Below are 18390 nucleotides of genomic sequence, written 5' to 3' on the forward strand. Positions count from 1 at the left end.
GCTCCAGCTAGTCTGTGCTTGCAATACACTGTTACAAATTTCTCAGCCTGAAGGCTGTATCTCCAGGCAGAAAAGAGAAGGAGGGAAGGCCATCTGGGCCTAGAGTGAGTGGGCTTCATCGACACTTGTGGTCTTCCATCCCCTTGAGTTACCTAGTGGCCATGCCCGGTGTCCCCAACACTCTCACTATGCTTTCTGCTTGTAGTTTTGAGGCACCCATGGCACAGAGAGGAGAGTGCCTCAGGAACACTTCTGGAAATCAGACAGAGCTCTGTCCCTGGACCTCAGAGCTGAGTATAACATCCCTCAGGGTATTAGCACAGCCAGATAGCATTTTGTCCCATGCCAGCTAGCCTCATTTATATTGTGGCCAGGACACAAAACCTCACACACCAGTAAGTGTAGGTGATGGATGTCTCTGCCTTTAGGCATGACCACAAGAGCTCCAGCCTAGTTAATTAGTTATTTTTCAAAGACTTGATGCAGGCCTCCGATTCCCTTCAAGATGAGAGTAACTGAAGCTGGGTTACTGAGGCCCTGTCGATGTTGGGCAATAAATCTAAAGCAGACATACAACATTCTGTATCTTCTCTGTGGATCCATGGAAATGCACCTTGTAGAAAAGAAGATGGTTCCAGGCACTTCTTCTTTCCCTTGCAAAAAGGCTTTGAAACCAATAAACCAGGGATGGGCAAACTATGGCCCGCGGGCTGGATGCAGCCCACCAGCCATTTTAATCCAGCCCTTGAGCTCCCACTGGGGAGCAGGGTCTGGGGTTTGCCCTGCTCCGGCATTCCAGCTGGGGAGCAGGATCGGTAGCTGCTCCATGCAGCTCCCGGAAGCAGCGGTATGGCCCTCCTCTGGTTCCTACGTGTAGGGGCACCTGGGGACTACGCGATGCACCCTGCCCCCACCCCTAGCACCACCCCTTGGCCAGGAACTGCAGCCAAATGAGGATCAGGACCAAAACCAGGTCAGGGTTTAGAGGGATCAGAATGCGGATGACAGGCTGGAGTGGGTTCAGTGATGAGACGAGTAAGGCAAGTTCAGGGCAATGGCAGGGCTCAGGCAACTATGTGGCAGGAGCAGAAGGAGGAGCAGGCAGAGGAGAAGGGGCAGGCGCAAGGGTTCGGAGTCATTGTAGTCTGTTGCACTGTGAGGCAGCAGGAGGGTTCCTAGCTGGGGAGTGCTGTTGCTCAGACTAATCTGCAGCTCTGCTGGCATTGTGGAAATAACTGAGCCTGGAGACATCTGACCCATGTCTACTTTGTGATAGGTTGCTGCCATGTGCCTGAGGGGGACACTCATGGGGGGAGAGATAGCTCAGTGGTTTGAGCATTGGCCTGCTAAACCCAGGGTTGTGAGTTCAATCCTTGAGGGGGCCATTTAGGGATCTGGGACAAAAATTGGGGATTGGTCCTGCTTTGAGCAGGGGTTGGACTAGATGACCTCCTGAGGTGCCTTCCAACCCTGATATTCTATGATTGCATGTCCAGCTGAGTGACTGGCCCTACTTTGGCTAAGAGCTTGCCTCACAGCCAGGCCTGCTAGGTCAATATGGAGCAGCCCAGAGACCTTGATGGTGAAGGGATCCTTACATGGATGTTGGACTTACAGATGACCAGACTTCAATAGACTGGACCTGAGGGGTGTGCAAGGTAGCCCTCCCACTCCCAAGGGTCCAGACAAAGCCCATGCTGGGTGGGCATCTGCTTTTCTCTTCTTTTTCTATAGGAAATCAGACCAAATGGCAACTGATCTATGTAAATAATATTTGCCTCTAAAGGAAAGAAAGAAGGAAGCCCATGAGAGCAGCATGGAGGATTCTGTGTGCGATTGATCAGAGCTCACTGCACTTTCCATGGTAGGAGGAGCTGCTCCTCTTTTTACATCTTTGGGATGGGAGGGGAGAGAAGTGTGAGTGACCCCAACAGACGTTGCCTTCCAGAACATTACGGTAGCTCCTGGCACAGATGCCTTGATCCTACAATTGGGAATATGAAGAAGCCACTCAAAGAAGAATGACTGTTAAAGCCATGTTGTTGGTATTTAGTAATCCAAATCCATTTGTCATCATAGTAATGTGTGATCTCAGTAACAATTTTATGATAAAATTTCTACTCAGTTCCCAAATATATTCAAAATATACTATACCAATCAATAGTTTCTTAAGGTGGAAATTTAGACCAGAAAACTCATGTCTATAATTGATTAATGGCTTGATGACGCAGATGACGAAAGTCAGGCCAACTAGTATCATAATTAGTATCTGCATCCAATCTACGGTAGAAGAATCATCCAAGAATTATTACAAAGTCTAGGTATTGTACTATATTAGAAATATATTTCCATTTCAGATACAAAAATTGCTCAAGCAGTTCACAGATTTATTTCTCTGATTTTGTTTGATGCAAGATAGAAAAAAAACAACATGGAGAATCTCTTGGGGTTTTTTGGAGAAAAAGGAAATAATTCTCAGTAAACACCTTAGGCTTAGTCCCTGATTCAACCAGACCGGAAGCTATAACATCACTTTATGGAGCACCACAAATATTTAAAAAAAAATTCATCTGTCTAAGGTCTCAATCCTGCAAACGCTTATGCATGTGCTTAACTTCAGTTGCTTCTAATGGGAGTTCTCAAAGTAATAAAGTTAAACATCTGCTTGCAGGACCAGGATTTTCACAATGACAGCTGATATTTTCATAGAAGCCTAAAAGGTGTGTGTTGACCAGCTTAAAAAGTGTTCCTTAACATATGCTACCTAACCTACTAATTAGAATATTTTGCCACTACTGGATTTAGGCACCTCTCTTTAGACTTGGTGCCTAAGTCCCGCTATCAGGGGACACCATGAAACACTATAAGTTCCTGTTTGGTTGCTGCCGAACGCTGTAGGTGCCTAAATTCACCCAATACCCACATTATTGCAGTAGAAGTTCCCCAAATGTTTATGTTCTGCCTCTGGATGTGCTCACGGCTGCCTGACTTGATGTTCCCAGATTCTGTCTTCCATCCTAAACCCCCTCTCCGTCCCCTCCCTCACAATCTCTGCCCCTCAGACTCACTGCCCCTCTGCCCACTTTTATCCTCTTCTACTCCCCTGCCTTGTCTCCATTGCTCCCCTGCTTTTAACATCCCCAGTCCCTTTACTTTTAGCTAATCACCTCCTAGAAAGAAAGAAAGTAAAGGAAAATAAATTGTGGCAGTAACATTCCATTTGCTGCCATCACACTGTTGGTTGTAATAGGCCTTCCCCCATCATACGTCTGTCTGGATTAGTTAGATTGTAGGTTCTTTGGGCATGGGACTGTCTGCTACTCTGTGTCTGTGCAGTGCCAAGCAGAGTGAGGCATGACTGCAATAAACATGGGTAATATAATAAATTTGAATGTCATCTCTGGTCTCCCTGGTGTTTGCTAATGGATTTGCTAGGGTCTCAGAGGATGCATTTAATGAGCTTCTAAAACCTTTTACTAAGATTTTCTTTCTCCCAAAGTTTAGCTAGTCATTGAACTTAAACAAGTGCTAAAATAAAAAAAAATGTTTTAAACATTCAAAATAAAAAAAAATCTCTTTCCCTTTCAACATTTTACTGTTTGATTTCTTATCTTTTGTTATGTAATTATTTCCCAAATTCTCCATACACCACAGAGTGTCCTGCCTTGGGTGGAAGAGATTTTAATGTAAAAAATAAGCAGAAGAAGGGAAAAGAAGAAAATAAACCATATGTGGGGAGAAAATTAGAAAGGCCCAGGCACAAAACAAGATTAATCTAGACATAAAGGGTAACAAGAAAACATTATGTAAATAAATGAGAAGCAAGAGGAATGTGAAGGACAGGGTTACTGAATGAGTGGGGTAAAAGCAATAACAGAAAATGTGGAAATAGCAAAGGTGTTCAATGACTTTTTTGTTTCAGTTTCCACCAAAAAGGTAAGTAGTGATTGAACATATTGAATGCCATTTAAGGTGAGGTAGGATCAGAGGCTAAAATAGGGAAAGAATAAGTTAAAAATGACTTAGACAAGTTAAATGTCGAAAAGTCACCAGAGCTTGATGAAGTACATCCTAAAACACTTAGAGTGAATTTAGGAGGTATCTGAGCCATTAGGGATTATCTTTGAAAAGTCATGCAAGATGGGAGAGATTCCAGAGGATTGGAAAAGGGCAAATATAGTGCCAATTTATAAAAAGAGAAATAAGGAAAACTGGGGAAATTACAGACCAGTCAGCTTAACTTCAGCACCTGGAAAGATAATGGAGCTAATAATTAAGCAATCAATTTGCAAACACCTCAGAATCATAAAAGCGGCCAAAAGAGTCCTGTGGCACCTTATAGACTAACAGACGTATTGGAGCATAAGTTTTCACTGGTGAATATCCACTTCGTCAGTGAACCTGACAAAGTGGGTATTCGCGCGTGAAAACTTATGCTCCAATACATCTGTTAGTCTATAAGGTGCCACAGGACTCTTTTGGCCGCTTTTACAGATCCAGACTACCACGGCTACCCCTCTGATACTCAAAATCATAGAATCATAGTCCTTGAAGATAATAAGGTGATAAGTAACAGTCAGCATGGATTTGTCAAGAACAAATCAAGTCAAACCAACCTAATAGCTATCTTTGACAGGGTAACAAGTCTTGTGCATAGGGGGAAGCAGTAGATATGGTATAGCTACACTTTAGTAAGACTTTTCACACTGTCTTGCATGACCTTCTCACAAAAAATGAAGGAAATGCAACCTATATGGAGCCACTATAAGGTGGGTAGATAACTGGTTGGAAAACCATTCCCAGAGAGTAGTTTTCAGTGGTTCACAGTCAAGCTGGAAGGACATATCAAGTGGGATCCCTCAGGGATCAGTGCTGGGTCCAGTTCTATGACATAGAGATGTCACTTATAAAGTGTGCAGATGATACCAAGCTGCGGGGGGCGGGAGTGGGGGTTGCAAGTACTTTGGAAGATAGGATTAAAATTCAAAATGATCTGGGTAAACTGGAGAAATGATCTGAAGAAAATAGGATGAAATTCAATAAGGACAAATGCAAAGTTCTCCGCTTAGGAAGGAACAATCAGTTGCATACATACAAAATGGGAAATGAATGCCTTGGAAGGTGTATTGCAGAAAGGGATCTGGGGGTCATAGTGGATCACAAGCTAAATATGAGTGAACAGTGTAACACTATTGCAAAAAATGTAAACATCATTCTGAGTGTATGAGCAGGAGTGTTGGGAGCAAGACACAAGAAGTAATTTTTCCACTCTACTCCTCACTGATTAGGCCTCAGCTGAAGTATTGTGTCCAATTCTGGATGTCAAATTTCAGGAAAGATGTGGAGAAATTGGAGAAAATCCAGAGAAGAGCAACCAAAAATGATTAAATATCTAGAAAACATGACCTGTGAGGGAAGATTCAAAAATTTGTTTATTTGGTCTAGAAAAGACTGAAAGGAGACACGATAACAGTTTTCAATTACATAAAAAGTTGTTACAAGGAGGATGGAGAAAAATTATTCTCCTTAACCTCTGATAATAGTAGAAGAAGCAACGGGATTAAATTGCCACAAGGGCAGTTTAGGTGGGACATTAGGTAAAACTTCCTAATTGTTAGGGGGATAAGCACTGGAATAAATTGCCCAGGGAGGTTGTGGAATCTCCGTCATTAAAGATTTTTCAGAACAGGTTAGACAAATACCTGTCTGGGATCATCTAGATAATATTAGGTCCTCCCATGAGTGCAAGAGACAGGACTACATGATCTCTCAAAGTCCCTTCCAGTCCTACGATTCTATTATTTAACCCTTTGCATGTCACCTTTAACAGACAGTCTTTTCTGTGATACTAAAACAACGAAAGCGGCAAAGAGTCCTGTGGCACCTTATGGACTAACAGACGTATCGGAGCATAAACTTTCGTGGGTGAACACCCACTTTGTCAGATGCATGTGGAGCTTATGCTCCGATACGTCTGTTAGTCTATAAGGTGCCACAGGACTCTGTCGTTTTTATAGATCCAGACTAACACAGATACCCTTCCGGTACTTAAAACAACAAAGTATCCAACAGGGGAAAAGGTTAGATTTGGAACAAATGGGGACACAGCATTCAGCAGCCTGAGGACAGGAAGAAAAAAAACTTCTCTCTATCCTTAAGGACACCATCTCCCTCCTCTCTAGTTCTCCTGGCCCACTAGAGGGCATCTGTCTCCTCCTCATTGCACAGTTATGGGCTGTGGCCTGGACCCTGTGGTGCTGCATGGCAGAGAATACTTGATCCCAGTAGAAGAGAAGGGATCTCTCTTCGGCACACCCAATCCTGCCTTCACTTCTCCTGGGAGAGGTGCTTGTATTTATCATCTCCACCCCAGTCAGGTGCCTGCCATTGTTTCTCCTCCAGCAGAGGATGGTCTCTCTCCCCTACTCAGGCAGAGTGCTCAGAGTGTCACTATGTCATGTGGTAGCGGCACATTGCATATACTCCATCATCAGAACCTCAGCAGACCTCCATATGGAAAAGGGTCTGATAAAAAAAAATGCATCTGTCACTTCCATGAACTGGAGACATGCAATGTAGGTATATATACTTTGCCCCCCTTCCTCTTTCTTCTCTCATCCCCTATTCATCGTCCTCCAAATACTGTATCAGTGTATTTTCTTCCTATCCCTTCCAAAGGCACTATCTCTCCTCTCTTTGCCTCAGTACTCCACCTCTCCTAGTCTCCAAATTCTCCCACTCAGAATTTTTAAATATCAGATTCTCTATTTCTGCTTCCATTCCAGAATGGAGTTTTCTGATTTTAAAGTGGAAAATTCAGTTTTAACTCCGGGGGAGGAGAGGGAAGGGGGTAGAAAAATGAGAAACTAGATTGGTATGTCAGACTTTGATTCCAATAATCTTACCAAGTAGTTGGATCATGAGTCATAGCTCAGTGTAAGGTTGGGCCTGAGCTAAGGGTACATGGGAGTGCTCCTGTAATCATGATCCAGAGACAGGCCTTGGTGAAAATCAAGGTCAGAGTCTAGAGCTAAATGATGAACAGAACCAGAGCCAGGTGGTCAGGGTTTTGGGGGGGATCAGAAAACAGAGGCCAGGCTGGAGCGGGTCAGTGACGAGGCTGGAGTGAGGCTGGTGCAGGGCAAGGGCAGGGTTCACGTACCACTGCGTCATGAGCAGGAGAAGGAGCAAGCAGAGGAGCAGGGGCAGGGCCAAGGTCTGGGAGTTGCTATAATCTGTTGCACTGTGAGGCAGCAGGAGGGTTCCTGGCTGAGAAGTGCTATTGCTGAGGCTCCTTCACAGCTTTGCTGCCATTGTGGAAATAATGGATCCTGGGGTCATCGGACCCAGTCTCTGCTTTGTGATAGGTTGCTGCTGCATGCCTGAGGGGTGACACAGAGCAGGGCCTACAAAGTGCAGACTCAGTGCAGCAGCTGAGTGAGCAACCCTGGTTTGGTTGCGAGTTTGCCTCACAGACAGACCTTCTGGGTCAAGCTGGAGCACCCCAGGGACCTTACTGGTGAGTGGATCCTTATACGGATGCTGGATTTACAGATGAGATTTCAGTGGACTGGATCTGAGGAGTGTGCAAAGTAACCCTCCCACTTCCAAGGTTCCAGACAAAGCCTATGCTGAGTAGGCATCTGCTTTTCTCTTCTTTTTCTATAGGAAATCAGACCAAGTGACAATTGATCTACTGTAAATAACGTTTGCCTCCAAAGGAAAGAAAGAAAGAAGGAAAGCCGACGAGAGCAGCATGGAGGATTCTGTGTGTGATTGATCGGAGCTCACTGCACATTCCATGGTAGGAAGGAGCTGAAGGGTCGTTGGGGCTGCTCCCCTTTTACACCACTGGGATGGGAGGGGAGAGAAGTGTGAGTGACCCCAACAGACACTGCCTTCCGGAACATTATGATAGTTCCCAGAACAGGTGCCTTGATCCTACAAGTGGGAATATGCAGTGGCCACTTGAAGAAGAATGACTGTCAAAGCCATGTTGTTGGTATTTAGTAAACCAAATCCCTTTGTCATTATAGGAACATGTGATCCCAGCAACAGAAACAATTTTAAGATAAAATTACCTCTCGGTTCCTAAATGTATTCAAAGTATATTATTACCGTCAGTAATTTTTTAAGGTGCAAATTCTTACCACAGTACTCATGTTTATAATTGCTGGACAGGTTGATGGTAGAGATGATGAAGATCAGGACAACTGCTATCGGAATAACAAGGAGAGTAAGTATCTGGCTTCAATCTGTGGTAGAAGAGTCATATAAGAAATATAACACCTGTGATTATACTATATTGTAAGAAATATATTTCCATTTCAGATACAAAACATTGCCCAACCAGCTCACATTAGATTTACACTGGACAGGAAGCTGTAATATCACTTTATGGAGCAACACAAACATAAAAAAACCACACCTATTTCATCTGTGTCAGCTCTCAATACCGCAAACACTTATGTGTATGCTCAACTTCAATCGCTTCTAATGGGAGTACTCAGGGTAATAAAGTTAATCATGTGCTCTCAGGACCAGGAACTTTAGAATGACAGTTGTTATTTTCATATTTGCCTAAAAATGTGTGTTCAACAGATTTAAAAGTGTTTTTTACAATATGTTAGCTAACGTCCTAACAAACATGTTTTGTCAGTACTGGACTTAGAGACCTCTCCCTAGACTTAGGTGCCTAAGTCCTGCAATCAGAGGACACTGCGATCTACGAATGTACTGTTTGGCTACTGCTGAACCCTGGAGGTGCCTAAATTCATCAACACCCATATTATTGCAGTAAAAATTCCACAAATGTTTATGTTTCTGCACGGCCTCACTTGATGTTCCCAGATGCCTTCCTCCTTCCTAAACCCCAGAGCGAGACATGGACAAGGCATTGCTCTGCCTAATGTGCTATGGGTCCAATGCTGTAGGTGTGCTCAAAGGCCACCTAACTCCACACCAAAAAGGGGAGGAGGAAGAGGAAAAGTATGTATCTTGTGCTGACTTCTGTTCATTTCAACTCCCTCCTGTGTCCTCCCTCACATCCTCCGCCCCTCAGACTCACTGCTCCTCTATCCAATTTTATCCTCTTTTATTCCCCTGCCTTATCTCCCTCAATCCCTTCCTTTTAACATCCCCCATCTATTTACTTTTAGCTAATACCCTCTGAAAAAGAGAGAAAGAAAAGGAAAAGAAATTGTGGCAGTAACATGCCATTTGCTGTCATTCCACTGTTGTTTGTAATATCCCTTCCCCCACCATGTGTTTGTCTGGACTATTTAGATTGTCGGTTCCTTGGGGCAAGTACCATCTGTTGCTCTGTGTTTGTGCAGTGTGGCAAACAATGGGGCCTCATTCTTGGTTGGCCATTAGGCAGGACCACAATAAACACGAGTAATATTGAATAATAATAAAGTCATCTCTGGCCTCCCTTGTGTTTGCTATTTTTTTTTGCTGGGGTCTCAGAGGATGCATTTAATAAGTTTCTAAACCCTTTTTCTAAGATTTCCTTTCTCCCAAAGTATGCCTAGTCATTTAACTTAAACAGATGTTTAAAAAAAGAAACACATTTTAAACATTCAAAATAAAAAAAACTATTTCCTTTTCAAAAACTCAGTGTTTACTTTCTTAACTTTTGTGATGTAATTATTTCACTGGTTCTCCATACAACGCAGAGTGTCCTGCCTTGGCTGGAAGAGGTTTTAATGAAAAAGTATAAGCAGAAGAAGGGAGAAGAAGAAAACAAACCATTTCAAACCTACTTTCTCCATCTTGAAAAAACTGAAAAGGAAATAAGCCTAGCTGTGTCCCTTTCCTGATCACCTTTGACAGACAGTCCTTTTTCCTCAGACACTAAAATGACAAACTATCCCACATGTGACAACTTCAAGGTCAGATTTGGAACATATGGAGCTACAGTTCTCAGCAGTATGAGGACAGGAAGAAAAAAAACTTCTCTCTAGCCTTAAGGACACCCTCTCCCTCCTCTAGGGCCCTCCTTTGCCCCCTAGAGGGCCTCTCTCTCCATCATCACTCTGCTATGGACTGAGTCATGGACCCTGTGGTGCTGCATGGCAAAGTATACATGTTCCCACTCAAAGAGAAGAGATCTGTGCTAAGCATGTCCACTCCTGCCTCTGCTCCTGCTGGGGGAGCTGCTGGTGTTTGCCATCTGCACACCAGTGCAGTACCTGCCATTGTTCCTCCTCCAGCAAAGGTTGGTCTCTCTCCCCGATGCAGACAGGGCACTCAGGGCATTACTATATCATGTGGTAGCTGCATGTTGCATAAAATCCATCATAGTAACCTCTGCAGACCTCCATATGGAAAAGGTGCCATATAAGGAAACAACTGCAGTAACATCCCCTTTTCCTCTCCTTCTTCTTCCCTCATCCACTGAATATCTCTGTATGTCCTCCCAAGCCCTTTCAGAGACACTATCTCTCCTCTCCTTGCCTCAATACTCCTCCACTCCAAATTCTTCCACTATCAGAATTTTTAAAAATATCATATTATCTGTTTCTTCTTCCATTCCAGAGTGGAATTTTCTAATTTTAAAGTAGTTTTAGCTGTGAGGGGAGGGGATGAAAAATGAGAAAGTAGACTGGTATGAAAAAATAAAGATTTTCAGTCTTGCCAAAGATTTTAGTGGTTGTTATGCAGTATGAATATAGTGTGTGAATTTGCCTGAATTGTAATAGGAAATGTATTAATTATATCTCTATTCAGACCCTCCAAGTTCTGATACTTGTGGCACAAACCATGATATTTTTCACAGATTGTAGTTTCACTTACCATTAGCATTGCAATTTGAATTTATAGGATGTGGAAGAGGATCTGGAAAACAAATGGATTAAGAAATTGGGCAAAATGTAAATGGCGTGCATTGTTTTACACTAATCTTTTACAGTTGTTGATGGATTCTCCTGTCTCTTTGATGGGTGAGTGATATTACAATTGATCATTTATATCAGAGCATATTTGTAATTTATAGTGTGAATACGGGTTTACTATAGCAATTAAACTTCAATATCTAGCATTTACACGGATGGATACCACAGTTGCACAGAATTTACAACATATCAAAAGGAGTGTTATCTCCTTTCCAGGGCTGATGCCATGCCAGCAGTAATACACTGTTTTAATGCAAACCTGGATAGTGTCTGGCCCATCTCAGGACCATGAAGCAAGAGTGAGGTCCAGGCCTAGATCTGTCATGCCACTTTGGCTCCAGCTGTGCTTTAGAAATATCTGTTCCATGCTTAGGGTCTTTACTTTATTTTGGATTTTGCTTGCCTTTGGTATTGTGTGACTCTCAGAAAAAAAGAAATGGAGGAGTGGCCAACGAGGTGGAGGAAGTAGTTGCCACAGGAAAGGCCACTAAAAGAGCCTGTTGGGCCAACAGTGGCCCAAAGAGGAGAAGGCTGGAGAAAGAGATATGTGTGTATTGTTTGAAAGTTCACATAAATGCAGTGCTTTCAGGCTCCTCAACTACCCATGAACAAAACATGGGTAGGGAGACACAGGGTTGGACAAATTCCTCCCCTGGCACACTGTCCCAAGAAGCCCTCAACTTATATGTTTATTAATTATTATTATTATTATTATTATTAATTATTATTTTCAACAGAACAGGTTCAGGAAGGGAAGCGGCAGCCTTAACTCCCTTCATCTGGCTGAAGAAGGCCTGCTCATAAGAAGTTAGGTCCTTCTCCTGCTGAGTCATCCTACTCTCCCTCTCCTCCAGGATTATGAGATTGTTCATAACTCCTCAAGGGGGAGGGAGGAAGCTAATTTGATTCCTCTGGTTCTCAGCCCATTGAAGCTTGGCCCTGGGGAGGGAACCCACTGGGTGGCTGATCACCCATCTACCGTCTTTTCAAAAGGTGAAACTGGATTCTCTTGAGACCAGCAGACAAGAAAGGACTTTTGGATAAATAACCTGTGTTGAAACTGACTCAGGACCTTCTTCCCAACCGACCAAATGGACAGGACTTAAAGTGCATGGAGAGCCCAATGCTTAGAGATGGCTTGGAAGTGCTTGGTCTCCTGTGGTCCCATAGGACTGAATTCTTGTTCGGGGCAGAGTGCAACAACTTGAAACCACTGGAAAACCCCTGGGTGTGATGAAGGAGAACTCCTGCCACAGCTCATGTTGCAGACGGGGTGATGTCCAATAGGCTCCTTAGCACGCTTGTAGGTTCTTTTATTGTTTTTAATACGTTTTCTCTGTAATTTTCTCACCTTAAGCGTGAATGTGTTGCTCAGAAAGAGCTGTGGGATAACTTAACTCTGGGTAGCGATGCTATTATTAGTCTATGAAGAGAAAGCAAGCAGCCCTGTTTAGCCAGTCTGTCTTGCTGGGGGAAATCATGGTATAAAGAGACTATGCAACCTGGAAACACCTCAGTGAAAAGGGAGAGAGATGTGGCTCCATGCCCAAGAGCAGTGATGGCGGTGGTGTCAGAAACCTGAGCATGGGGGCCCTTTCTGGACCACACAGGGTGAATACAGGTGCAAATGCCCTGACCCATGACAATACCAACATCCCTCCCTTCAGCACACTGCCCTGTGGTGCTATGTAGTAGGTGACATGGATGAGAGTTACCTGAGCACACAACACCAGCATCTTCTCCATCGTGACAGTTATGGTCTCCCCAAGGTCTAGCCTTGCATTCAGAGAGGGCAACTTCCATTTCCTGTGCAGTTGACCTCATCCAACCAGATGGGATCAGATCCTTGCCCAAATCAAGCTCCACCTGGGGCTGATAACACCGTCCCACAGCCCAGCTGCCTGCAAATGACTTCAGCATCATGTAAGTCCCACCTGCCATCACACACAGTTCCCCACTGCTGGTTATGAAGCATCTCGACTCTCCCAGCACAATGACTTGAGCCATTCACCAGTCGAATTGGAGCCATTTCTTTAATGGGGAAAGACATAAACATCCCACTGGTTAAATGCTCAGAGAGATTCCTGTGCATCCAGTTGCTACCAATGCTGGAGAATGTGGTGCCTCTGAGTGGCATACTAAGTGCCACATAGGATGTGAAAAGAAAAAAAGATTACCCAAGAGCTCAACTTGGCATCTGGTTCACAGTTGCCTTGTTAGAGGTTCAAGGGTTAAAAGGTCTAAAATCACATGGAATGATAAGGTTAAGAGAAAAAAGAAAAGGAGTACTTGTGGCACCTTAGAGACTAACAAATTTATTAGAGCATAAGCTTTCGTGAGCTACAGCTCACTTCATCGGATGCATTACGTAATGCATCCGATGCATCCGATGAAGTGAGCTGTAGCTCACGAAAGCTTATGCTCTAATAAATTTGTTAGTCTCTAAGGTGCCACAAGTACTCCTTTTCTTTTTGCGAATACAGACTAACACGGCTGCTACTCTGAAACCAAAGGTTAAGAGACTGACTCCTACCAAAAGGATCCCAGGTTACTAATCCAGTGAGCAACTTTGTTCAATATCTTCATAAATGATCTGGAGGATGGTGTGGATTGCACTCTCAGCAAATTTGCGGATGATACTAAACTGGGAGGAGTGGTAGATACGCTGGAGGGGAGGGATAGGATACAGAAGGACCTAGACAAATTGGAGGATTGGGCCAAAAGAAATCTAATGAGGTTCAATAAGGATAAATGCAGGGTCCTGCACTTAGGATGGAAGAATCCAATGCACCGCTACAGACTAGGGACCGAATGGCTCGGCAGCAGTTCTGCGGAAAAGGACCTAGGGGTGACAGTGGACGAGAAGCTGGATATGAGTCAGCAGTGTGCCCTTGTTGCCAAGAAGGCCAATGGCATTTTGGGATGTATAAGTAGGGGCATAGCGAGCAGATCGAGGGACGTGATCGTTCCCCTCTATTCGACACTGGTGAGGCCTCATCTGGAGTACTGTGTCCAGTTTTGGGCCCCACACTACAAGAAGGATGTGGATAAATTGGAAAGAGTACAGCGAAGGGCAACAAAAATGATTAGGGGTCTAGAGCACATGACTTATGAGGAGAGGCTGAGGGAGCTGGGATTGTTTAGTCTGCAGAAGAGAAGAATGAGGGGGGATTTGATAGCTGCTTTCAACTACCTGAAAGGGGGTTTCAAAGAGGATGGCTCTAGACTGTTCTCAATGGTAGCAGATGACAGAACGAGGAGTAATGGTCTCAAGTTGCAATGGGGGAGGTTTAGATTGGATATTAGGAAAAACTTTTTCACTAAGAGGGTGGTGAAACACTGGAATGCGTTACCTAGGGAGGTGGTAGAATCTCCTTCCTTAGAGGTTTTTAAGGTCAGGCTTGACAAAGCCCTGACTGGGATGATTTAACTGGGACTTGGTCCTGCTTTGAGCAGGGGGTTGGACTAGATGACCTTCTGGGGTCCCTTCCAACCCTGATATTCTATGATTCTATGATTCTATGATTCTATGAACTGCAGGCTCCATGTCACAACAAATCTGAACAGTGGGCTCTGACGCCATATGGCACCCCATTGTGCTTTCTTTGAACAGTGGAATCACTGCTGAGGCAGGTGGAAAAACACCTCTCATTCCCCACACACCCTGCTTCAAATACACAGCATCCTGGAACACTACACTGCAGAAATATCAGTGAGTGATGCATCTGCTACTTTTTCACCAATGCCACGTCTGGCAAATGAAAAAAAAAGAGTCCCACTGAATTTCATGACATGAAAAGAGAAAGAGAACTAAATAGGTTCATGGAGCATAGGTCTGTCAATGGCTACTAGCCAGGATGGGCAGGGATGGTGCCTGCCCCTAGCCTCTGTTTGCCAGAAGCTGGGAATGGGTGACAGTGGATGGATGACTTGATGATGACCTGTTCTGTTCGTTCCCTCTGGGGCACCTGGCATTGGCCACTGTCAGAAGATAGGATATTGGGCTAGATGGACCTTTGGTTTGACCCAGTGTGCCCATTCTTATGTTCTTATGTAGGCAGACAAGTAAATATTGACAAATTTGATAAGTGTTTGTATACAAATGCTGAAAACCTAAATATTAAGATCAGTGAACTTGAGTGCCCAGTATTAATACCAGGGTACAAAATATATAGGAATGATAGAATAGTCTGCACTGGTGGGAAGTGGCACTATATGTGCAGGAAAGCATAGAGTAAAATACAGTAAATATTTTAAATGAATCAAACCATAAATACATGAATCCAACACAGAAATCAAATTTCTCTATGAATAGCAATTCCATTCAATAATAAGAGCGTAGTTGTAGGATTCTATTACCTACCACCTAACCAAGGTAGAGATTGTTATTGTGAAATGCTCCAGGAGATTAGAGAGACCACAAAAAACAGAAAACCCAATAATAATGGGGGATTTCAACTATCCCCATACTGACTGTGTACAGTTCACCTCAGGACAGGATGCAGGAATAAAATCTCTAGACACTATAAATGATTGTTTCTTGGAGCAGCTAGTCCTGGAATCCACAAGGGGAAGAACAATTCTTGATTTAGTCCTAAGTGGAGCACAGGATTCGGTCCGAAAGGTGAATATAGCTGTTCTGCTTAGTGATAGCGACCATAACATAACTAAATTTAACATCCTTGTGGGGAGGAAAATACCAAAGAAGCCCACCCCAGTAGCATTTAACTTCAAGAAGGGGAGCTAGTCAAGAAGGAGAAAGCTAGTTAAAGAGAAATTAAAAGGAACAATAATAAAAATAAAAGGCCTGTAAGCTGTGTGGAAATAATTTAAAAACACCATTATACAGTCTCAAACAAAAAGTATACCAGAAATAAAATAAACAAAAAAATCCTCAAGAACATGAAGCAGAAGACACTGCCCCATGCACTCTGGGGTGGGTGACCTGCTTACAGTTTTATGTTTATGAATCCTGATTGTGGCATTTTCCCTAGTTAATGTTGGGTGATTTCCCTCCTTTCATTTAAAGTTTCTATTCTACAGTCAGACTCTGTGCTTGTGAGAGGGGAAGTTTTGCCTCTCAGAGGCACCCAGGGTGGTGTGTAATTTTGCCAGGTTACTGGTTGGTGGCTCGAGTCAGTTCTGTGTCATGATATTGTAAAGGAACCCCTAGATATTGAACCTGGCCCTGGTTGCTTCCAACTCCACCTGGTGGAAGGATTACACTATATTTACTTCAAAGTTACACTTTTGGATACATTTTGTGGTAGCTGTGTATATTTTAAAAATAAAACTATAAAGTAACTGTGGTGAGAAAAAAATGTGAATTTAAAGTGCCTGGACTCTAAATGAAATGTATTAATTACTGTGTTTGTTCTGGTCCTCCATCTTCTGATATTTGTCTCACAAACTATGATATTCTTCAGAGATTACAATTTCAATTATCATCATAATAATCTTTGTGGGTGCAATTCACCCCAGTGCAGATTTAATTCTCCAAACTAAATGCATCTTTTTGTGACAATAAAGTACATATAAGACACATGTAGCACAAACAGAATTCTGAGATTAGATACCAGTGTGATCACTGATCTCACCTGTTGCAGCCCAATCTTAAAAATAAAATCAGAAGGCAGATTATAGAATCATAGAACTGGAAGGGACCTCAAAAGGTCCAGTCCCCTGAGCTCAAGGCAAGGCTAAGTATTATCTAGACCATTCCTGACAGGTGTCTGTCTAACCTGCTCTTAAAAATCTCCAATGATGGAGATTCCACAAGCTTCCTATGGAATTTATTGCAGTGATTAACCACTCTGACAGTTAGGAAGTTTTCCCAAGTGTCTAACCTAAACTTCCCTTGCTGCAATTTAAGACCATTGCTTCTTGTCCTATCCTCAGAGGTTAAGAAGAACAATTCTTCTCCCTCCTCTTTGTAACAACATTTTATATACTTGAAAACAGTTACCATGTCCCCTCTCAGTCTTCTCTTTTCCAGACTAAACAAACCCAGTTTTTTTCAATCTTGCCTCATAGGTCATGTTTTCTAGACCTTTAATAATTTTTGTTGCTCTTCTCTGGACTTTCTCCAATTTGTCCACATTTTTCCTGAAAATTTTCCTGGACACAATACTTCAGTTCAGGCCTAATCAGCTGGGAATGGAGTAGAAGAATTACTTCATGTCTTGCTTACGACACTCCTGCTAATACATCCTAGAATGATGTTTGCTTTTTTTGAAACAATGTTACCCTGTTAACTCCCAGATCCCTTTCTGCAGTACTCCTTCCTAGGCAGTCATTTCCCATTTTGTATGTGTGCCACTGATTGTTCCTTCCTAAATGGAGTACTTTGCATTTGTCCTTATTGAATTTCACCCCATTTATTGCAGACCATTTCTCCAGTTTGTCCAGATCATTTTGAATTTTAATCCAATCCCCCAAAACACTTGCAACCCCTCCCAGCTTGATATCATCCACAAACTTTATAAGTGTACTGTCTATGCCATTATCTAAATCATTGATGAAGATACTGAACAGAACTGGACCCAGAACTGATCCCTGAGGTATCCTACTCATTATGCCCTTCAAGGATGCCTGTGAACCATTGATAACTACTCTCTGGGAATGGTTTTCCAACCAGTTTTACACCCATCTTACAGTAGCTCCATCTAGGTTGCATTTCCCTAGTTTGTTTATGAGAAAGTCATGCGAGACAGTATCAAAAGCTAAACTAAAATCAAGATATACCACGTCTACCAGTTCCCCCCTATATCCACAAGGCTTATTACCCTGTCAAAGAAAGCTATCAGGTTGGTTTGACGTGATTTGTTCTTGACAAATCCATGCTGACAGTTATATATCACCTTATTATCTTCTAGATGTTTGCAAATTGATTGCTTCATTATTTGCTTATTTAGATTATGTACATTTTAGTACTTCTGCATATTCACAAGTTAATCACATGATATTACAGCAATATTAAGGTTATTGGAATGGAGCCACATTTAGAGCTAGATTCTGTCCACTCTCACACAGGTGCACAGACAGGAAAGAGGGCTAAGAAACTTTCCTCTTGCATGGCCTGATAAAGTGCCTAGAAGGATTAAAATCCCTGTGTTCAGACTGTAGTCCTTGCACTTTTCTATCTTCTACCTAGGGGTGAATGGTGCTTATGTGGATTGGGGAGAGACAGAAAGTGAGCAAAGCCCTGGTTCTACACTTGGGGAGGTTGGTGTAGGAGAAAGAGAGACTATGTGTCACCCTTTAAAGGGATTCTGCAGTATCTGGGCTTACCTATTCACCTCAGGTGTCTGTGAGGTTATGCACCTGGTAGGTCACTGCCCCTTCCCACAGGCTGCATCCCATAGGTTGCAGCTGATAGTGTGGAGAAAGGTTATTATTTACCATCTGTATCTTCTGTCAGACAAGACGTGGAGATTCTTTCTTTTGCTGCAGATTCATTTATTTTCGTTCCTTGTCGGAGTCTGACTCCATCCCA

Source organism: Dermochelys coriacea, chromosome 23 (assembly GCF_009764565.3).
Source record: "Dermochelys coriacea isolate rDerCor1 chromosome 23, rDerCor1.pri.v4, whole genome shotgun sequence".
Classification (NCBI taxonomy): Eukaryota; Metazoa; Chordata; order Testudines; family Dermochelyidae; genus Dermochelys; species Dermochelys coriacea.